The sequence below is a fragment of the Cavia porcellus genome, unplaced genomic scaffold, assembly GCF_034190915.1.
Source record: "Cavia porcellus strain 051 isolate PalLab524CR breed Dunkin Hartley unplaced genomic scaffold, mCavPor4.1 scaffold_1, whole genome shotgun sequence".
In the NCBI taxonomy this organism is placed as follows: Eukaryota; Metazoa; Chordata; class Mammalia; order Rodentia; family Caviidae; genus Cavia; species Cavia porcellus.
Window position 1 is genome coordinate 75,319,168 of NW_026947484.1, and position 20,370 is coordinate 75,339,537.

The 20,370-nt window shown below is 41.8% G+C and overlaps 1 protein-coding gene and 1 pseudogene across 4 annotated transcripts in view; both read right to left on the reverse strand.

The window, feature by feature from the left end:
- The window catches only part of Tjp2 (tight junction protein 2), a 139,853-nt gene that overhangs the window by 102,310 nt on the left and 17,173 nt on the right, over positions 1-20,370 (reverse strand). For 2 of the 4 annotated variants that reach the window (XM_003472276.5, XM_005004729.4), the window contains one exon: positions 10,809-10,935. The gene's annotated coding sequence lies outside the window, so the exon portion shown is untranslated. Of the gene's footprint in view, positions 1-3,810; positions 3,899-10,808; positions 10,936-17,077; positions 17,096-20,370 lie in introns of those variants that run through there. The other 2 variants (XM_063250160.1, XM_063250154.1) reach the window with 2 other exon arrangements.
- Positions 12,866-12,951, reverse strand: LOC111757504 (small nucleolar RNA U3; annotated as a pseudogene).

Consider the following 20,370-nt stretch of genomic DNA (forward strand, 5'->3'; position numbering starts at 1 on the left):
AATTTTAAATACTTCATTACTTTAAGAATTTCTCCACAGTCCCTGTGCAGCAGGAATGTGAACCCTAAGAGTGCCCCCTGTGCTAGGGATGTAGCTGAGGACTCAGTATATTCTCATCCGGAAACTCAAGAACCTGGAGCTACCAGATCAGTTGCTTAGAACCCAGATTTACATGACACTGCTTTGTTCCATTAACCAAAAGGAAACAAGGCAAAAACAAAACAGTAGAAGCCAGAGATTATTGGGTGGAAGAGAAACCAGAGATTATTGGGTGTGAAGTCAGGCAGATGTGGGTTTCAACAAGCTGCTTCTTTGATTTACCATTCTGCCACTATCTGACTGTTTTTAACCTACAAAAATGGCAACTTCCGGCCCATGCCTGTAATCCCAGCATTCTGGGAAGTGGAAGAGGAAGAGTCACAAATTTGCACCCAGCCTGGGCAATTTCAGGACTTAGAAAGACTGTGTCTCAAAATAAACATAAATAATACGAAATAAAATAAAATGCCTTGAGGTGTAACTCAATGCAAAGGCCCTGGGTTCAATCTACAGCCCAGAAAAAAAAAAATAAAAACAAGGGTGTGTGGTTCCACCTAGTGGTTGTGTGACGTGGGCAGCTGGCCTAAGCGTCCACCTCCTCAGCAGTGAAAGGCTGAGTCTCTTCAAAATTCATACATGAAAGTCTTAACCCCCAAACCTCATGATGTGACTTTATTTGGAGACAATGCTTCCTAGAGGTAATCAAGTTAAAGTGAGGTCTTTAAATTGTTCCCAACCCAGAATGACTGGTTAAAAAGGGAAAAGTTGGCCACAGTGCCATTCCTAGAAAGAAGATAATGTCAGGAGTCAGAGAAGACAGCTGTCTGCAAGCCAAGGAGAAAGGCCTGGAACACATCCTCCCTAATAACCCTCGGAGGGGACCAGCTCTGCTTTCCCTGGCAAGCCGATACCCTTCCTCCTACAGCCCTGACCTGACATCACTGGCCCCCCACATCTCAGTCTCAGACACACGCAAATGCTTTTCACATTCTAGCACAGCCTGCCAGATAGGGCAGCTGGCAGACAAGAGGAATACACACCCCGTATCACACACCCTTAACTCCCCACAACCTCTCTTTGCCATAGTGAGCGTTGAACCAAGGCCTATGCACAATACTACCAAACCCCTTTTTATTCTGATACAAGGATCTTGCTAAGTTACCTAGACTGGGCTTAAACTTGCAATTCTCCTGCCTCAGCCTCCCAGAGTACTGGGATTTCAGGTGTTCCAGCTTACATCACCCCTCTAGAGAATGCCCCAAGACGGCCTCAGTACATCCTGCCAAGTTCAGGTCACAATGCGCCTCTCTCCTAAAGGCTCACAGGCTACGCAGAGTGTGTACTTTTAAATTTCTGCCTAATTAGCCTCTGCAGCCTCTCACTGACCTATCTTGCAAACTGTTTTTCCGTGATAGAGGTCAGCGAACCCACAACCTGCTCCATGGAAGGGGTGAGTTAAGAGGCCCATGGCCTGTGTGGGCGACATCCTCATATCCTGTCCCTAACAGCACAGCATAAGTCAGTGACAACTCTGAAGTGTCTAAACTGCCTCATGGTGAGACTCCATGTCTACAAAGACAGGTACAGAAAGACTGTACATCTCCCAGAAACCGGATCGCCACAGCAAGAATCCCCAGGGAGACAGTGCTGAGACACTACGTGGCACAGGTGGGCACATGGGTGGAGGCTAAGGAGCAGGGTCAGGGCAGGCTCTGTACACTCCACCCCCACCCATACTAGACATTGCTAACGGATCACCGCATAACAAACCACTACTGCAGCACCCACCCATCCCTGACTTCAGGCAGCCACTATCAATGGATCAGCAAGCAGCTGGCCTTTAAGAAAAACCTGTTTACTCACCTGACTTGCCCTCCATAGACCCAGTAACAAGTCAGTGATTATTGTAAAAATCGCATAGTACTTGGGAGTTAAAAGTTGTATAACCCAGTGAGGAACGCCACACCGCCATGGGACTTTGGCCTCCACCACCACCCACTCCCTGTGCGACTCATGCTGGCCCTGGGAAACGCGTGCTGCCCTCAGACCTTGGCCCGTGCAGCCACGTGCTTCCTGTGCGACTCCAGCAGCCAGTGAGGAATGCTATGCTGCTCTGGGACTTTGGCCTGCGCCCAACAGATACCCCGACCCAGGACATCTGCTGGCTCCCCTGGGACACGCCTTACCTCCTAGTCCTAATACTGCTGTTGATTTTCCGCTCCCAGCCCTCTCCCAGAATCTTGGACTATAGCAGATTAACTATGCTAGCTTTAAGGGAGATTCTGCAACTGCCTCACCCAAACAGATCTCACAGCAGGCTCCAGTCAGTGTGGAGAGTATGCCCCTAAAATAGAGGTGTACAGTGGGTAAAAAGGGCCAGTAGTAAAGCTCCCTCCAACTAACTGTAAGACCTTGGTGAGTCTGACAAGAGAGTGGGTGACTCCTTCCTGCACACAGAAAACATCAGGCAGGGTGAGGAGTGTGCCGATAAAGACTCCCTCAACTTGGAGAAAATCAAAATGGCTTATGAGACACACAGGCATACAATAGGGTGTGCCTGTGTGTCTCAGCCAACATAAACACTATAGACAGGGAGATTTGGTGACCTGGAATAACCTGAAGATAAAGTTACAGCAGGAACTAAAAGTTGACCTACATCAATACTACTAGGCTTGTCAGCCCAGGAAGAATATAGGACTCACCCAACAGGCCCTGCAGTGGGAAGTCAGGTATTAGGCCCACCTCTTCATTAAGGGACCCAGCAATTGCACAAGCATCAACCTTACAGTAGGACCCCAAGATACACACTACCAATGGTTGACACTAGTGGGATTGAAAGACCAAATATTCAGGGGCTGGGGATTTAGCTCAGTGGCATAAGCACCTGCCTTGCAAGCAGGCAATCGTGAGTTCAATCCCTGGTACGGATAAAAACAAAAAAGACAAAAAAAAAAAAATTTAAAAAAAAAAAAAAAAAAGAAAGACCAAATATTCACTTGAAAGGGGAAAATGACAAAACGAAAATTAAAATGCAATCTCAAACATCTAGTCCACCAGGAACAAGTACAAGAGACATTGAAATAGAAGAATTCAAAAGTAACACACTGGAAATCTCTAAGATAACTAGTGAAATAAAAGAACAACTCCATGAGGCTACAGACAAAATCAAATTAGTACTTCTCTTGTAAAGACAGAAATAACAACCTTAGTAAAGGAGTTGCTGAGCATAGCTAAAGAAGAAATAGAGAAAAAAGTACAGGAGCATGGAAAACTGATTGAAACCTTCAATAAATAATATAGAAAACAAGCAGAATCCATGAAACAAACTCAAAGAGACATCCAAGAAACAAAAAGTTCCATTCAAAGCTGGCAAAACCATTTAAATGAAACCTAGGATAGGATTTCAGACCTTGAGGACAGGATCGCAATTAGTGATCATGAAAGGACAAAACTTTTAAAAATAACAAAGCAGCACAAAATCACAATCCAGCAGCTTCAAGATGATGCCAAGATGAACAATATAGGATTAATAGGCATCAGTGAAGATGCAGGAGTTAAGGCAAATGATGTAACTAAAATAGTCACAGAAGTAATAGCAGAAAATTTCCCAAATATGGGGAAAAAATCTGATATGCAGATAAGTGAGGCATATAAAACACCAAACAGTCACAACCAACAAAAATCTACACCCAGACATACAATAATTGAAACCTCAGACATACAGCATAAAAGCAGAATACTAAAAGCTGTTAGAGAAAAGACACAACTCACCTATCAAGGAAAGCCCATGAGAATCACAGCAGACTTTTCAGCACAAACCATCAAGTCAAGACGAGCCTGGAGTGAGATATTTCAAGCCCTGAAAGAAAACAATTTTCAACACAGACTGATGTACCCAGAAAAACTTTCATTCAAATTTAATGGAGAAACAAGATACTTCCATGACAAAGAACAACTGAAGAAATTCACGTCCACCAAACCAACCCTAGAAAGAGTATTGAAAGACAGACTAGATAGAGATAAAAATGACCACAACCCTCAGAACAACAACAGAAAGAAGCCACCAGGTAGGACAAGCAATTAAACAAGGGGGAAAAGCAGAAAGCAAACAACAGGAACATAACATGGCAAAGTCGAGCCAGTACATATCAGTGATATCGATAAATGCAAATGGCCTCAATTCACTTATCAAAAGAAATAGGTTGACAGAATGGATCAAGAAACATGACCTCACAATATGCTGCACACAAGAAACACATCTGACCCAAAAGGAAACTCAGAGAGTAAAAGTCAAAGGATGGAAAACAGTATGCCATGCAACAGGAACCCAGAAAAAAGCAGGGATAACTATTCTATTTGCAGACAATGTGAACTTCAAATGTAAAATGATTAAAAGAGATATAGAATGTCACTACATAATCGTTAGTAGAAAAATTCAAGTGGAAGAACTAACAATTATAAATGTGTATGCACCAAATACAGGAGCACCCAATTATATAAGACAGATACTGATGGACACGAAAAACCAAATACATAAGAACACAATTATAACAGGGGACCTTAACAGCCCATTGTCACAAAGAGATAGATTAACTAGACAAAAAGCCAGCAAAGAAATAATAGAACTGAATCATATCTGTGAGCAATTGGACTTAGTAGATGTTTACAGAGTTTTCCACCCAACTACATCAGAATACACATTCTTCTCAGCTGCACATGGGACATTCTCCAAAATAGACCATATATTATCTCATAAAACATTCTCAAAGTAACTGCAAAGGTATTAAAATTATCCCATGCATAATATCTGACCCTAGCACACTGAAATTGGAAATTAATGGCAAAAGAAATTGCAAAACCTACATAAATACATGGACAACAAGTGGGCTACAGATGAAATTAAAGAAGAAATAAAGCAATACCTACAATTCAACGAAAATGTGGAAACAACATACTGTAATCTGTGGGATGCAATGAAAGTGGTCTTAAGAGGAAATATATAGTAATAAATTGTCATATCAAGAAAACAGAATGAGCACAAATAAACAACCTAATGCTTCATCTCAAGCTTCTAGAAAAAGGAGAGCAAGTTAAACCCAAAGCTCATAGAAGACAGGAAATTGTAAAGATTAGAGCAGAAATCAGTGCAATTGAAACTAAAAAAATACAAAGAATTAATGAATCAAAAAGCTGGCTTTTTGAGAGAATAAACAAAATTGACAAACCTCTAGCTAACCTTATAAAGAAAAAGAAAAAACCCACGTTCATGCAATAAGGACTGAAAAGGGGGAAATTACTACAGATCCCATGGAAATTCAAAAGATCATGAACACCTACTTTGAAATCTCTACTCACATAGAGGGGAAAACAGAGGAAATGGACAGATTTCTAGAAACATATGAACTATCAAAGCTCAACCAAGAAGATATAGCAATTTTGTATCACCCAGTATCAGCTATTGAAATTGAAAACGTAATTAAAAACTTACCAACAAAGAAAAGCCCAGGTTCTAATGAATTCATGGCTGAATTCTACAAGAAATTTAGAGAAGATTTGATGCCAATACTCCTTAAATTCTTCAATGAAATTGAAAAGGAAGCAATCCTCCCTAAATCATTCCTGGAGGCAAGTATTATTCTCATATCTAAACCAGAGAAAGGCCCAATGAGAAAGGAGAATTATAGGCCAGTCTCACTAATGAACATTGATGCAAAGATCTCAATAAAATACTGGCAAGTAGAATGCAGCAAATTATCAAGAAGATTATACATCATGACCAAGTGGGATTCATTCCAGGAATGCAGGGATGGTTTAACATATGCAAATCAATAAATGTTATATATTACATCAACAGAGTCAAAAACAGAAACCACATGGTCATCTCAATAGATGCAGAAAGAGCTTTCAATAAAGTCCAACACATGTTCATGATAAAAATCCTTCAGAAAATCAGAATACACGGTGTCTACCTCAATCTCATAAAGGCCATCTATGACAGACCAACAGCCAACATTATCCTAGATGGACAAAAACTGAAAGCTTTCACTTTAAAATCAGGAACAATACAAGGATGTCCACTATCACCATTCCTACTCAATATAGTTCTGGAAATATTAGCCAGGGCAATCAGACAAGAGAGAGAAATAAAAAGAATAAAGAAAGGAAAGGAAGAAGTTAAATTACCACTATTTGCAGATGACATGATATATAGAAGACCCAAAAATCTCCATTAAAAGACTACTAGAGATAATAAAGAGATTCAGCAGTATACCTGGATACAAAGTCATTACTCAAAAATCAATAGCATTCTTGTACACAAACAAAAAACTCACTGACAGAGAAATTATGGAGATATCACCTTTCACAATAGCATCTAAAAAAATGAAATACTTAGGAATCAACTTAACTAAGAATATAAAAGACCTATATGCTGAAAATTATGCTATGCTAAAAAAGGAGACTGAAGAGGATATTAGAAAATGTAAAGATATTCCTTGCTCTTGGCTAGGAAGAACCAACATTGTGAAAATGGCCATACCCCCAAAACTCTTATACAGATTTAATACAATCCCAATCAAAATACCATTAACATAACTCACAGATCTAGAAAAAACACTCCTAAAATTCATTTGGAAACAAGAAACCTAGAATAGCAAAGGCAATTCTGGGCAACAAAGGCAAGGCAGGAGGCATCTCAATTCCTGACTTGAGACAATACTACAAACCCACAGTGACAAAATCAGCATGGTACTGGCAAAGTAATAGAACTGTAGATCAATGGAACAGATTAGAAGATGCAAGCACAACTACAAAGACACTCAGCCACCTGATATTTGACAAAGGGTCTAAACATGTTCACTGGAAGAAGGATAGCCTCTTTAATAACTGATGTTGGAAAAATTGGCTCTCTACATGCCAAAGACTGAAACTAGATCCATGTCTATCACCATGCACAAAACTAAAGTCTGAATGGATCAAAGACCTAAATATTAAAACAGAAACACTAAATCTACTGGAAGACAAGATAGGCAGAAATCTTGGAGACATAGGGGTAAGCACACAATTCATGAACAAAACGCAAACTGCACAAGAAACACTTCAAAGGATCAGCAACTGGGATCTCATATTATTGAAAAATTATTATACTTCTAAAGAAATCACCAACAAAGTGAGAATAAAACCCACAAAATGGGAAAGAATTTCAGCCAGCAATCCCTCAGACAAAGGACTTACATCCAGAACATATAAAGAATTGAAAAACATCAAGCCCCTCAAATTCAAAGACCCTCTCCAAAAATGGGCATCTGAGATGAACACACTTCTCAGATGAAGGTATACAAATGGCAAATAAATACATGAAGAAATGTTCACCATCACTGGTCATTTGAGAAATACAAATTAAAACAGTATTGAGATTTCATCTCACTCTGTAAAGAATAGTTTCCATCAAGAAATCAACTGAAAGCAAATGTCAGCAGGACTGCAGGGGAAAAAGGAACACTGCTCCATTGTTGGTGGGAGTGTAGACTGGTGTAACCACTGTGGAAATCATTATAGAGATATCTCAGAAGACTAGGATGGAAAGTTCCATTTAATCCAGCTATTCCCTTCCTGGGTATTTTCCCAGAAAAACTGAAAAGGTCATGTCACAGGGATATATGTGTACCCATGTTCATAGCAGCACAATTTCTAATAGCTAGATCTTGGAAACAACCAAGATGCCCATCAACCACAGAGTAGATAAAAAAGATGTATTTTTATACAATGCAATATTACTCAGCTATAAAGAAGAATGGTCTTGAAGCCTTCATAGGCAAATGGAGACAACTTGAGGCTATCCTCATTAGTGAAATAAACAAGAATCATGTTTATAAATATCACATTGTGTCTCTAGTGTAAAAAGTAATAAAAAATGTAGGAATGTATAATTGCTATTGTAAAAAAGAGAGGAAAAGAAAGTGCTCTAAAGGATAAAACTGCATGTATGTTTAAGTGTGTAAGATTGATAACCATATTACTAAGTTTTTGTTGGATCACTGAACAGAACTGTTTGCAATCTCAGTTTGAATGTCCATTTTGTATGCTTTACTTTTGTAACTTGAACAAATATTTCTAAGAGGACAATATGTAATTATCAACTAGTGATTCTTACTGTTTATTTTTTTTGAAATAATGTATTATTTCTACCCCTTTTCTGTTTTGTTTTGTTTCTCTTTAAATAAAATTTTTTAAAAAGGAAAAGAAAGAGTTGTGCAACCTTGGGGAAATCATTTAAAAATCTTTGAATCTCTGTTTCTTTATCTGCAAAAGGGAGCCGGTTGGTAATACTTCCTGCAGGAGTTGTGTTTGGTGAAAGCACCTTGCCCAGTGTCTGGCAGTCACAAAGCTCCTAATGAATGTTTGCTGGATCTGAAACAAGGGTGATGTGAGATGCCCTGAAAAAAAAATTCTCACCAATCAGGCCACAAACTAATTTATTTGAACAAGCTCAGCTTCCATGTTTTTATACCTAAAGAAGCCCGGGAGTAGATGCTAGGCTGGAAACCAAACTGATGCCAGAGAAATGCAGGTCAGCAGTACAGTTAGGGGCATCAGGAGAAGAAATCCTTGAATCAGAAGAAACATTCCTTACACCAGGAAATGCTACTTCTCATCCCTCTGCATTGTCTGAGTATCTGTGTCCCTGAAAAAGTCACCTGGTGAAACGTGGCCCTGAATATGATTGTACTAGGAGGTGGGACTTTTGAGAAGTGATTAGCTTTTGAGGGCACTCCCCTTATGATGGGATCAATGCCAAACAAGGCCCCAGAAAGAAGATGCAGATATAAAAGAGGTCCTTGCCAGACACTGAATCAGCTGGTGCCTTGATCACAGACTTTCCAGCATCCAGAACTGTAAGAAAGTTTTATGCCAGATGTGGTAACCCCCTCCTGTAATCTCAGCGCCCTGGGAAGCTGAGGCAAGAGGACTGAAAGTCCAAGCCCAGCCTGGGCAACTTAAGGGATCCAATGAGAGCCTGTCTCAAAATAAAAAATTTAAAAAGGGAAGAGAAGATAGCTCAGTGCAAAGGCCCTAAATTCAATCCCCAATATAGCTGAAAGAAAAAGCTGGGAGCTGGTTTGCTGCTGAGTGATAGAGTGCTTGCCTAGCATCCTCAGTGCTCTGACCAATCTCAGGACCGCGAAAGGAAGGAAGCAAGCAAGGAAGGAAGGAAGGAAGAAAGGAAGAAAGAAAGGAAGGGAAAGAGAGGGAAATGGGAGAGAAAAACAAAGGAAAAAGGAAGAATGAGAGAAAGCGAGCAAGTCAGCTGCAGTGATGCACACCTGCAATCTCAGGTACCTAAGAAGGCTGAGGCAGGAGGTCAAGGCCAGCCCAGGCAACTTAATTGAAATTACCTCAAAAATCCAACTTTAAAAGGGATGATTAGGACTATAACTCAGTAGAAATATGCCTGTCAAGCACGTGTAAGACTCTGTGCTCAATCCTCAGTACTACAATAATACTGAAATAATAATAGACTTCAGTTGTTTTTAAGTCACCCAGTCTATGGTATTCTGGTATAGCCACCCAAATGAACTAAGACCCACTATGCTATATTACATACCATCTCACTCACCTGACAAAACCAATACATCGGACCTAGAAATCTAGTTTTAGGAAAATCAATTCTGAAGTTTATTAAACATCTGTCTTCCTACATTTGGGACTTGTAAGAGCTATGTAGAGAACACCTCAACAGGCATAACCGCCCCAGTCGTGCTGATTCAATGGGAACCAATTACTTCCCCAAGCAAAGGTTCCCATTTAGACAATCAGACTCCAAGATGTTCATTGGATCATTATTCATTCATTCACTTAGCTTCCTGTTGATGTGTCCTCTAGGATCTGAGGCTCAAAAAACATTAAGACTGGTGCCCAAGGTCATGCCGTTAGAAGGCAGCAGCACTGGGACTTCACCTGAACAGCCATCTGCTACTCTAGGGAGTACGACACACATGCCACTAAGCTCCAGTTCCACACGGGGCTGGAAGTCACCCAGCTGCAACAGGCAGAAATTACTAACTCAGCACATGAAAAAAATCACGACCCCATTCCAGGCGGCCACAGACTGACCTGCAGTCAGGGGCTAAAGTCTCACTAGGAACAAATACATCTCTACATCTGTCAATACAGAATTTAATACCTGGTAAATCTTATGTAATGCATACTTAAAAATGAATCAGTAGATAGATAATACTCACTCCTAGCTTTCACTGAACACTGTGCATAATTAATCTTTAGAAGCCGCTATGTTACCTGTCTTACATCTTTAGCAAAGTACTTATTACAGTTACATAATTTTATGATCCCAATGACAATGAAAAAAAATTGTTACCTACGAAAATGACCTCCAAACCCAGACACCTAGGCCTGTTTTCTGTACCACAGGAGCTGTACTTAATATACTTTAGCCAAGAAAATACGTTCCCCAAAGTTGAGCAAAGCCCCATCATTCAATGTAGGTAAGATACTTCTGTTCTTTGCTAAAAAGGACATTACCATTTTGTTGTATTTAAAATTATACTGATTAGCAACAAGCAACATCAAAATGGGACTTTGGGCTAGGGACATAGCTCAGCAGCATAAGCACCTGCCTGGCAAGCACAAGGTCCTGAGTTCGATCTCCAATACCAAAAAAAAAAAAAAAAAAAAGTGGTGCCCTTGACTAGGATGGAAAATAATTTACACCAAACTTTTGGTAACTACAATGAAGACAAATAAACAAGTACCTGGGAAATCAGGCTGAGCCCCGGCCGAGGCCTGTGCTCAGTGGAGTACTTCTGGCTGGAGCTGGAGCTGGAGCCGGTGTACCAGTCCCACTCGCAGGGAGAGGGTAGTAATGTGTTCTTCTGCACCCTGGAAAAGACAGGGTGGTTAGAATCCAACCTGGTCATTCCCAGGAGGTAACACCTTGGGGACTGCACCTAAGCCCACACACCACACAGCTCGCCCCACGGGATGGCATTCAGTACATCCATGGCCTTCACATTCATCACCATGACCACCTTAGAGCATTTTCATTATCTCCAAAACTCTGTGGCACTGGCCTTTCACTTCCCAGCACTAGCCAGCTAAGTTTTCTCTCCAAAGATTTACATATTTCACAGAAACACATGCATACCACTGTGACCTTCTGCAGCTGCTTACTTTGACTTAACATTGTTTTCGAGGTTCCTCCATGCTGCAGTATATATCAGGACTTTATTCCTTTCTATTATTATATTCTCCTATTCTATGTGTATAGTACATTTTATTTATCTGTCCATCAACTGATGGACATTTGGGCTACTTCTACTCCGTGGCTATTATGAACATTCACGTACAAGTGTTATATGGATATGTTTTCATTTCTCTCAGATGTAGTGGGATTACTGCCCCTGATGTTTGTAGTTTTAAAATGACAGAGAGCATAAGTGTCTGCCTGGCAAGCGCAAGGTCCTGAGTTTGATCCTCGGTACCAAAAGAAAATGGAGAAAATAAATATCCACATAAAGTTCAGTATCATCATTTCAACTGAGGGTAATCCTGAAGAAAAAGACCAGGCAAGATTCACCTTTCTGCTGGGCAGAGAGCACACACAGGCAATGCCAACACTTACGGAGACTGAGGCAGGAGAATCACAAGTTCAAGGCCCTCCTGGACAACTTAGCATGACCCTATGTCACAATAAAAACAAACAAGTGGCTGGACTTGATCCCTAGTACCACCCCCACCAAAAAAAATCTCATTTCAGGTGGAAAAAAAAATACTCAAAACAGCAAGAGAAAAAAATGTATTGTGGTAAAAACATACTCAGGTATTTATCATTTAAAGATGTGTAACAAAGGGGCTGGGGATTTAGCTCAGGAGTATTATAAGCACCTGCCTTGCAAGCAGGCGGTCGTGAGTTCAATTCCTGGTACCGATAAAACAAATAAAAATAAAAATAAACAGTAAAGATGTGTAACAGAGAAAACACTTGAAACTAAATTTGTTTTTCACAGCTTCTGGAGTAGTGGTTCATCTATTTATGGGCTAGCCACTGTCAGAAAGGATGGCAAATATTTTTTCTTTTGTCTCAGCACAAAAAAAAAAAAAAAAGCCAACAAATACCCCAGTTCCCTCTCCCATGACTTCCGCATGTTCCCTTCCCGCACTGCAAGGAGGCAGGTGCATCTCTGGGTTGGGGAGTTCACAGAGAAAACCTGCAGCTGGGGCAAAAACCAGGGTTTTCCCGGCTCTGGTCCCCTGGTCTTCCACTTGCCACAGGCAGCAGTACATGGTGGCATCCGGTCGCATCCAAGCAAAGCACTCTCCTCCCCACTGGACAGACAGGAGAGAAAAAGGAGGGTGTGGACTCTATTTGTGCAGGCGGGAAGCTCATTTCCCTTCTCCAAGGATCAGCAGGAAACCCAGGCAAAGGCTAAGGCGAGGCCATCTGGACAGCTTACAAAGCAAGCTCCAGGATTACAGGCCAGCCGTGCAGTCATGCAGTCTCTCTTTATCACTCCCACGGTTAAATAAATGGTTAACCAGCCAAGATGTGCTTTGTTACACTTTTTGGTATGAAGATGGAACTTTTCTATATGTATCAGCTCCAAACCGCTCTTGTTTCTTCTATGAAAACAACTTGCTTTTAAGTCAGGTTTTTTGCATTTGTAAGACATCCGGCCTTTAACTCTTTTTTTTTTTTCCTGGAAAATTCCAGGGTGTTTTTATTTCTGTTTTTTGTTGTTTGGCTACTGCATGAAATTCCAGACCTCAAAACTGCTAGGCAGGTGCAGTGTGGCTGAGGTGTATCTCCTGGCCCTTCCAGGGGTTTCTGGTACTCTCACGGTCAGAGAAGCTTCTCTAGTAACATGCTATAAAAATGATCCCAGAAAGTATAGTCTTTTCCAGGGCTTTTTGACACGTGCAAAAACTACAAATAGCAGTCATTCATTTCTAAAATCTACTTTTTTTGAGACAGTCTCATCATGTAGTTCAGGCTGGCCTCAAATTTGCAGCAATCTTCCTGTCTCGGCCTCCTGAGTGCTGGCTGGGATTACAGGTGTGTACCGCCAGCACTCTAAAATCTACTATTACTGACTGGAGTCTCTAAAGAAAAAGTTGGCAGAAATAATTAAAACATACTTTGGTTTATAATAGTTTTGACAGAAATGTAAAAGTAATGACAGGTAAAGTGCACAAGAACTTAACAAACTATACATTTTTAAGGGAAAATCCATGAGGTGGGGAGTGGCTCAGTACTTCTGTTCCAGGTGTCACTGTTTTTCTCTTTTTCCTCCTTTCATTTGTGGCTGTCCTGCAACAGAGAAGGCGCTAGCAGATACCTGCTTCATACCCAGCACAGGTTGGGCAGCAAGGTAGACATGCGATTCCTCCAGTTTCCAGTGGTCAGCTTGCAAGACTCAGTTACTTGCTGGCTGACCTGTGACTGTGCAGTTGACAGACCAGAAGCCCAACTCACTCTGCTCCCAGACAGCAAGAAAAAGGAGTGTGTCAGTGTCAGCGACACAGTGAGAGGAGAGAATGAATATCCTGAGGTTTTGAAAACCAGCTTATGTCTGAGTTCCAGTTATGTTTTAAAATGCATACACAGCCACTCCTGAAATGTCTGTGCCTATGTGCATGTTGCAGTGATCTGACTACAGCCTGAGAAGAACTAAAGGGATGGTATTCTTAGAGGAAAATAACCCTCACGATTTAGCCAATCAACTCCGTAGAAATCTCTGACCTGAAGCTTCTGGGAAAGATTTCTCTTTGTAAAAGCACAACCAATAAGCTACCTTCTTTCTGAGATCTTATTTCAAACTGCAGGGAGGGAAGAGAAGGGACTAAAAGCTAGGGGGAAGGTCAGGGAACGCAGCAGGGTTACACTCCAGGAGCTGTCGGGGAGGGCACCTCTGGAAGCCTTCAGTGTCATGGACTCCAGCATCCCCTGCACCACCCAGCCCTGGGAGCTTGCAAGAAACTGCAGAATCTCAGGCCCCACCACAGCCTGCAGAATCACAAGCAACCCGCATCTTAACACAGTAATTCACATGCACATGAAAGCTAAAAAACAAAGCATCAAGGTAACCCTGAAAGCTGTGGAATTCATGAAAGTAGCATTTGTCAGCAGGAGACGAACCCTCCTAGGATATCCAGAAGGGAGTGTTTTCTATAAGCTTTGTAAAGAGCAGGTCCATGCCCCAAGGAAGTCTGTCAGGTAACAAGCCGTCAGCAAACAAAAATGGGACTAGGCTGGATGGGCTGGCACATACCTGTAATCCCAGCACCTGGGAGGCTGAAGCAGGAGGACTACCTTGAGTTCAAGGCCAGCCTAGTTACAAGTAAGTTCAAGGCCTGGCTGAACTACATAGTGAGACCCTGCCTCAAAAAAAAAAAAAAAAAAAAAAAAGTAGGGGTCAGCAAAGCAATGTTTTATCTGTGTGTACCTGAAGAGCCTCCAGCACTCCAGGTATTATGGATACAAAGAAGATATCATTTGTCTTTTAACAGCCCCCCTTTGGTGGGGCTTCAGGACCTCTCTCAAAAAAAGTGGGGGAGGGGGGGAGGCATAGCTCAGTGGTAGAGTGCTTGTCTAGCAGGCCATGAGGCTCTAGGTTTGTTCTCCAGCACCACAAAAAGAAAAGACAGAATTGGTTAAATACATAGGTCATATACTGCAGCTCCCCCAAAATCCCTAAATATATGTTCAAAACAAACATTCCTAAGCAATTATAATATTCCTTTCCAGCTGGCCCAGATGTGACCTCAGGGTTCTCCCCAGCTTGGTCGTTTAAGCAGTGCCATCACATGAAAGCTTTTTGCCAGCCCTAAAGAAACATGCAATCTTCCAGTTCTGTATTTTTTTTTTTTTTTGGTCTTTTTCATTTTTTATCGGTACCAGGGATCGAACTCACAACTGCCTGCTTGCAAGGCAGGTGCTTATGCCGCTGAGCTAAACCCCCAGCCCCTTCCAGTTCTAAACTTCTGTTACTCTGAGACCAAGATTCAGGTTTTGATGAGCTGAATCTCACAAGACTCCTTTAGGACCACACTTTGAGGCCAGAGTGGTGGGTCAAGCCTGTAATTCCAGCACTTCGGGAGGCTGAGGCAGAAGGATCACAATTCCAGCCAAACCTGAGCAATTTAGTGAGATATAAGACCCTGTCTCATAAAAAAATTGGGGAGGGGTGTTGTCCCTATGGATGTGGCTCAGGGTGAAGGCCCTGGGTTCAAGGTTCAATTCCAGGTTGGGGAGCCGGGACAGAGAGAGAGAGAGAGAGGTGAGGGGTACAATTTGGTCATTAAACATGTTTTCCATAGCCCTTGCTAAACAACATAGACAGACGCTCTTTCCTCCTCGATGCATACACAATCTTTTACTTTTAGAAGCAGAACAGCAATGATATCCTTACATGGAAGCTGCAACACAGCTCAGTAACACAGTCCTTGCCTAGGGTAGGTGAAGCCTGGGTTCTGGCTCCAGTACCACTAAATAAAGTGTTATCTCAGCCGTCTAGTCCATCTCTAAAATTCACCAGATATCTAAATTTTTTTCTAGTAAAAAAAAAATCTTTTATACATAGGGAGTCTACCTAAATCAAATGAATTACCAGGAGTATTATTAGGTTAGGGGTGCATAATCCTTTGGTGTATGGGGTGGGGTCCTGTGTGTGGCAGGATGCTGTGCAGCCCCTCTGACCCCTACCCACTAAACATAATATCCTGAGTTAAGATAACCAAATGGTCCCCCGACTGCCAAATTTCCTACCCGAGCTAGGACCACCGACCCAATGATTCTCGTGATTCTGTGGAACCGTAAGAAAGTTTCTCTCTTGTTTTCCTTATTTCCTAAACTTCCTCAATGAATATGTACTACTTGTATGATAAAAACAAATGAGCTATGTTATAATTTTTTGATGGAAGCTTGGTTGGGTTGGGTTTGGTACCAGGAATCAAACTCAGAACCTTGTGCTTGGCAGGCAGGTGCTTATACCGCTGAGCTATATCCCTGACGCTATGTTCTAACATTTAAAAGCATACCTCAAGTTGACTGGTAACAGCTACCTAAACATACTGTCTGCCATGTCAGCACTTAGACTCAGTTCTGCAACGTGTAAAAGACCCAAAAGAAGAACTTCAGCAAAGAACGTTCTGTCTGAGGCCTATAACCAGGCAGAGAAGGATTTCTAAACCCTTTGTCTGCATGGTTACTCAGCGGGGCATTGCAAAGAGCTGTGACATGAAAACTGCCATTTCCAGAAGAGGCTTTCCCTGAAAATACAGTGTGCCTGCACACTTTGCTCACACACACATATACACACACACATACACACACACACTCCCCTCGCCTCCATGCCAGGAACCAAATCCAGTTTTTTGCACATGCTAGGCTAGTGCTCTACCACTGAGGTACACTCCCAGCCCCTGCCCAAATGCTTCAAGAAAAAAAAAAAATTTGCTTTGTTGAAAAAGATAACACTGAGGCACATTTTCGTCATCTGTAAGTATTGCTATCCTTGCAAATCACATTTAAAAATTTCGAACTCAGAGCTGGGGATTTAGCTCAGTGGTGTAAGTGCCTGCCTGGCAAGTGTGAGGTCATGAGTTCGATCCCTGGTACCAAAAAAAAAATGTCAAACTCAAAAAATTAACCATCTTGATTATAATATCTTAACATACCCAGGACTTCATCTTCTTGGGTGCTATGAGTATTATACCAGAATTTCATTACCGTCTGCAAACACCACATCCATGAAGAAGAAGTAAAGTTCTCAATTAATTTACCCCAGGAGAAACACCCTTTTCTCTGTCTGCCTAACCCGAAGAACCAGTGTGGACCTTTCTAGTTAGGCACAGTGGCACATGCCTGTAATCTCAGCACGCAGGAGGCTGAGTCAGGAGGATCATTACAAGTTTGAGATCAGCCTAGGCTACAAAGTGAGGTCAAGGCCAGCCCGAACTTTGGTCTAAAAAAAAACCAAAAACAAAAACAAAGACAAAGAAGCATCAAGGCGCCTCTGCTTACCCAGGGTGCTGCCAAAGGTTCGCGTGCCTTCTGCTCTCGGGTAGAAGCTCTCTCTTGTTAAGCGGAGTGATACCCACAGCTGCCTCCAGAATAGCCATGTATTTCTTATATCTCATGTTGTCGTGCGCAGTGCAAGAGCCCGTAAATTTCGGGTCACTGTTCAGCTTTAAGCCAATGAACTAATCTTCCTCCACGGGAAGCCACAGTCCCTGCTTTCTGTGCTCTGCGTAGCCCTGGCTACAGCTGTCAGAGCCACAGTGCTGGGGGTGGAGGTTAAGGGGCAGAGGAAAAGGTCTTTCACATCTCCTTGCAAGGTCCGAGTTATGTAAGGCCGAAGAATTCTGAATAAGACACTAGTGAAAATGATTTGCAGGAGTGACCGCGGTTTTAAACACAATGATCTAATGTACACTCCCCAATTAATCCGCCCATAAATCTTTCAGGCCACTAAGCCTTCACGTAGAAAAGGCATACGAGGTGATTTATCTCAAAGTCTGATAATAATTAGTTAGAAAAGCCTGCTTGACTGTAGATGTACTAAAATTGGAAACAGATTTGCTCTTTCAACAAATATCTCTCTCTAAAAGGCTGCACTTTGATGAATGAAGGCAGGATTCCAGCTGTCATTGTATAGCACATGCATTTATAACTGCTGTAAACTGCCCGCTTGGGTCAGCAGCAAAAGCAAAGATTAATTCATTAGGAAACAATTCTGATTGGGGCTTTTTAAATACCTCTAGAACCCTCTAAAACTGTTTCAGGAAAATATATTGTTTGGAGATGTTCATAATCTCTCCCCAGGGCAGATGTGCAGTTTGGACCACTGGCAACTATGTCCCCTACCTGAAGGGAAGGACTCTTCACTAGTACCTAGCTAAGAAAAACAGTACTAAGTTAAATGTTATGACATCTTTTCAATTTCTGGATTGTTGTACTCAGGGGTTGCAAGGAGAAAAATTACATTTAGGACACAGAATGTATAATATTGTCTTTAATGGTCACCCAAAGAATCAAATACAAAGAAAGTGCAAGAAATCTGTCCACAACACTAAAGACCTAGAAAACCCAGTGGAAGGCCTGAATCTCATGGCAATACACTGCATGGGTTCAGGTGAAAACTTAGAGCCCACGACAATGACCCATGCAAGTCTATCCCACAGATCTGTGCTGGGAAGGCCCAGAGGTCAGGGGTGGAAGCTAGACAGTCTGTATCAGTGGGGCGAAGAATCTGTGTCAGCAGGTTGAGGGTTCTACAGTGGAGCCAAGAAGTGACACTCAAAATAAGGACCAGGGCTCCCCAAAAAAGTACCACAGCCACCCTCAGCAACAATGAGGTCCCATGCTCCTCCAACAATAACAGCCGAGTTCATATCAGGAAGCCAGCACAAGCTTCTCCTGGAGATTGAACAGCACATAGTTTTCCCTCTGGAACCAGGAAGTGATCCTCAAAGTAAGGAACGAAGCTCCCCTACAGTGAACCTCAGCCATTCTCAGCAACAAGGTCCTGAGCTCCTCTGACGACAACAGCCAAGTTCACATCAGGGAAGCCAGCACGACAGGCTCCTCCAGGAGAACCAATGGGTCCAAACAACGCTCCCAAGAACCCACAATGCTGCAGCTTGCTCTCCAGGTCTCCATTTTATTCCTTGGGTGGGTCATCTACGCTCAGCACCACCAGTTACCAATCCACAGCATGGATCCAACTCTGCCTGAGGTCACTGCTACCCTAGAGGATCCCAGTTATACTTAGGAACTGACTAACACATTGATTCTGTGAATTTAGTAGTCTCTGCTACCCTGAGTTCAGATTTATACACCCTTTGCCTCACCACATTCTTTAAGCTATTTTTATGTGCTATAGCAACACACAGGAATCATGCTATTCCTTATCTAAACAGGCCCATATACAAAGGGAAAACCAAGTGGAAGTGTGATTTCCAGTGATAGGTACTGATTGTGATTAACACGGATGTCCAAAATAATACCCCAAACTCCTCCCACCCCAAGAATCTCCACCTCCACTTCTATAGAATTTTCCCTCTCAAGTTTTATCTTTTCTTTAATTTTTATTTTCTTGTTCTTTCTTTCTTTTTTTTAACCTACACAACTTAAATCAATGGTCTCCAAATGGATTGTATACAAACCAATATTCTTTGGGCTCTGGGAAGAATATATCAAACCATCTATTTCCCTTTCACTCTCTCACCCTTAAAAATGAGTTTTCATGCTTTTAAATATTTGTAATGTTTACCTTGGGAACTAACGCATTTTAAGTTATATTAAAGTATATTACTTACAAATTAATATATTCATATGCACATGGTGTTTATGAATCTGTTACAGACTTGTGGACAAAGAAATTGAAAGTGGGTGATTTAGACAACTCTCAACTACTCCTGAAGCCTTAGTTTCCCATTTACAAGGTGCGAAGACTGAGTAGAACATGTTTTCTACCACCACTGCCACCGCCAAAAGACTAAGCCCGCCCACTCCTCTTGGGCTGATTATGTAATTAATATAATCTGACCACAATAAAGTGATGACAAACAAGGGGCAAACCACTTGGTCTTGGAACAGTGCATTTCCACAGTATTCATGAACAGTACTCCCACGGGCTGCTCTGCAAACAATTAGTACCAGTTAGTCACAGGAATTCTTTTATGGGCTGAACTCGAATGTGGTTGGCTACAGCTGCCACCCCTGAAAAATGCTCTAATACAGCCTTCATTTAATCACACAGGAAGATGTAATTACATTCACACAGCAGCCTTTGTTCTAAGGAATTGTGTTTCCAATAACAGGCGATGAAATTACTACACAACCCCTCTCGAATAAGAAATGAACCCTGAAGCTAACCACAACAAAAAAATCAAGTTAAACGTGTCACTCATTGGAAGCTATTTTACTACAACGAAAATGATACAGTACTTTATAAATGGCATGCTTGATAGTTTTTTGAGTCTTGTTTTTTAGATAGAAAATCTCAATGCATAGCCCAGGCTGGCCTTGAACTCATTATGTAGCCCAAGTTGGCCTCAAACTCTGGATTCTCCTACCACAACACACGAAGGACTGAGATGGTTGGAGGGTGTGTGTGTGTGTGTGTGTGTGTGTGTGTGTGTGTGTGTGTGTGTTTATGCACAAGGCTTTCTCAATGAGCTATTTTCTCAGGCTTTTTTTGTATTTGTTGAGACAGGATCTCACTAAATTCCTAAATTTCTGAAATTGGGCTTGAATTTGCCACCTGGCTTGAATTTGTAAACCTTGCACCTCACCCTCCCTGTGTGCTGGGA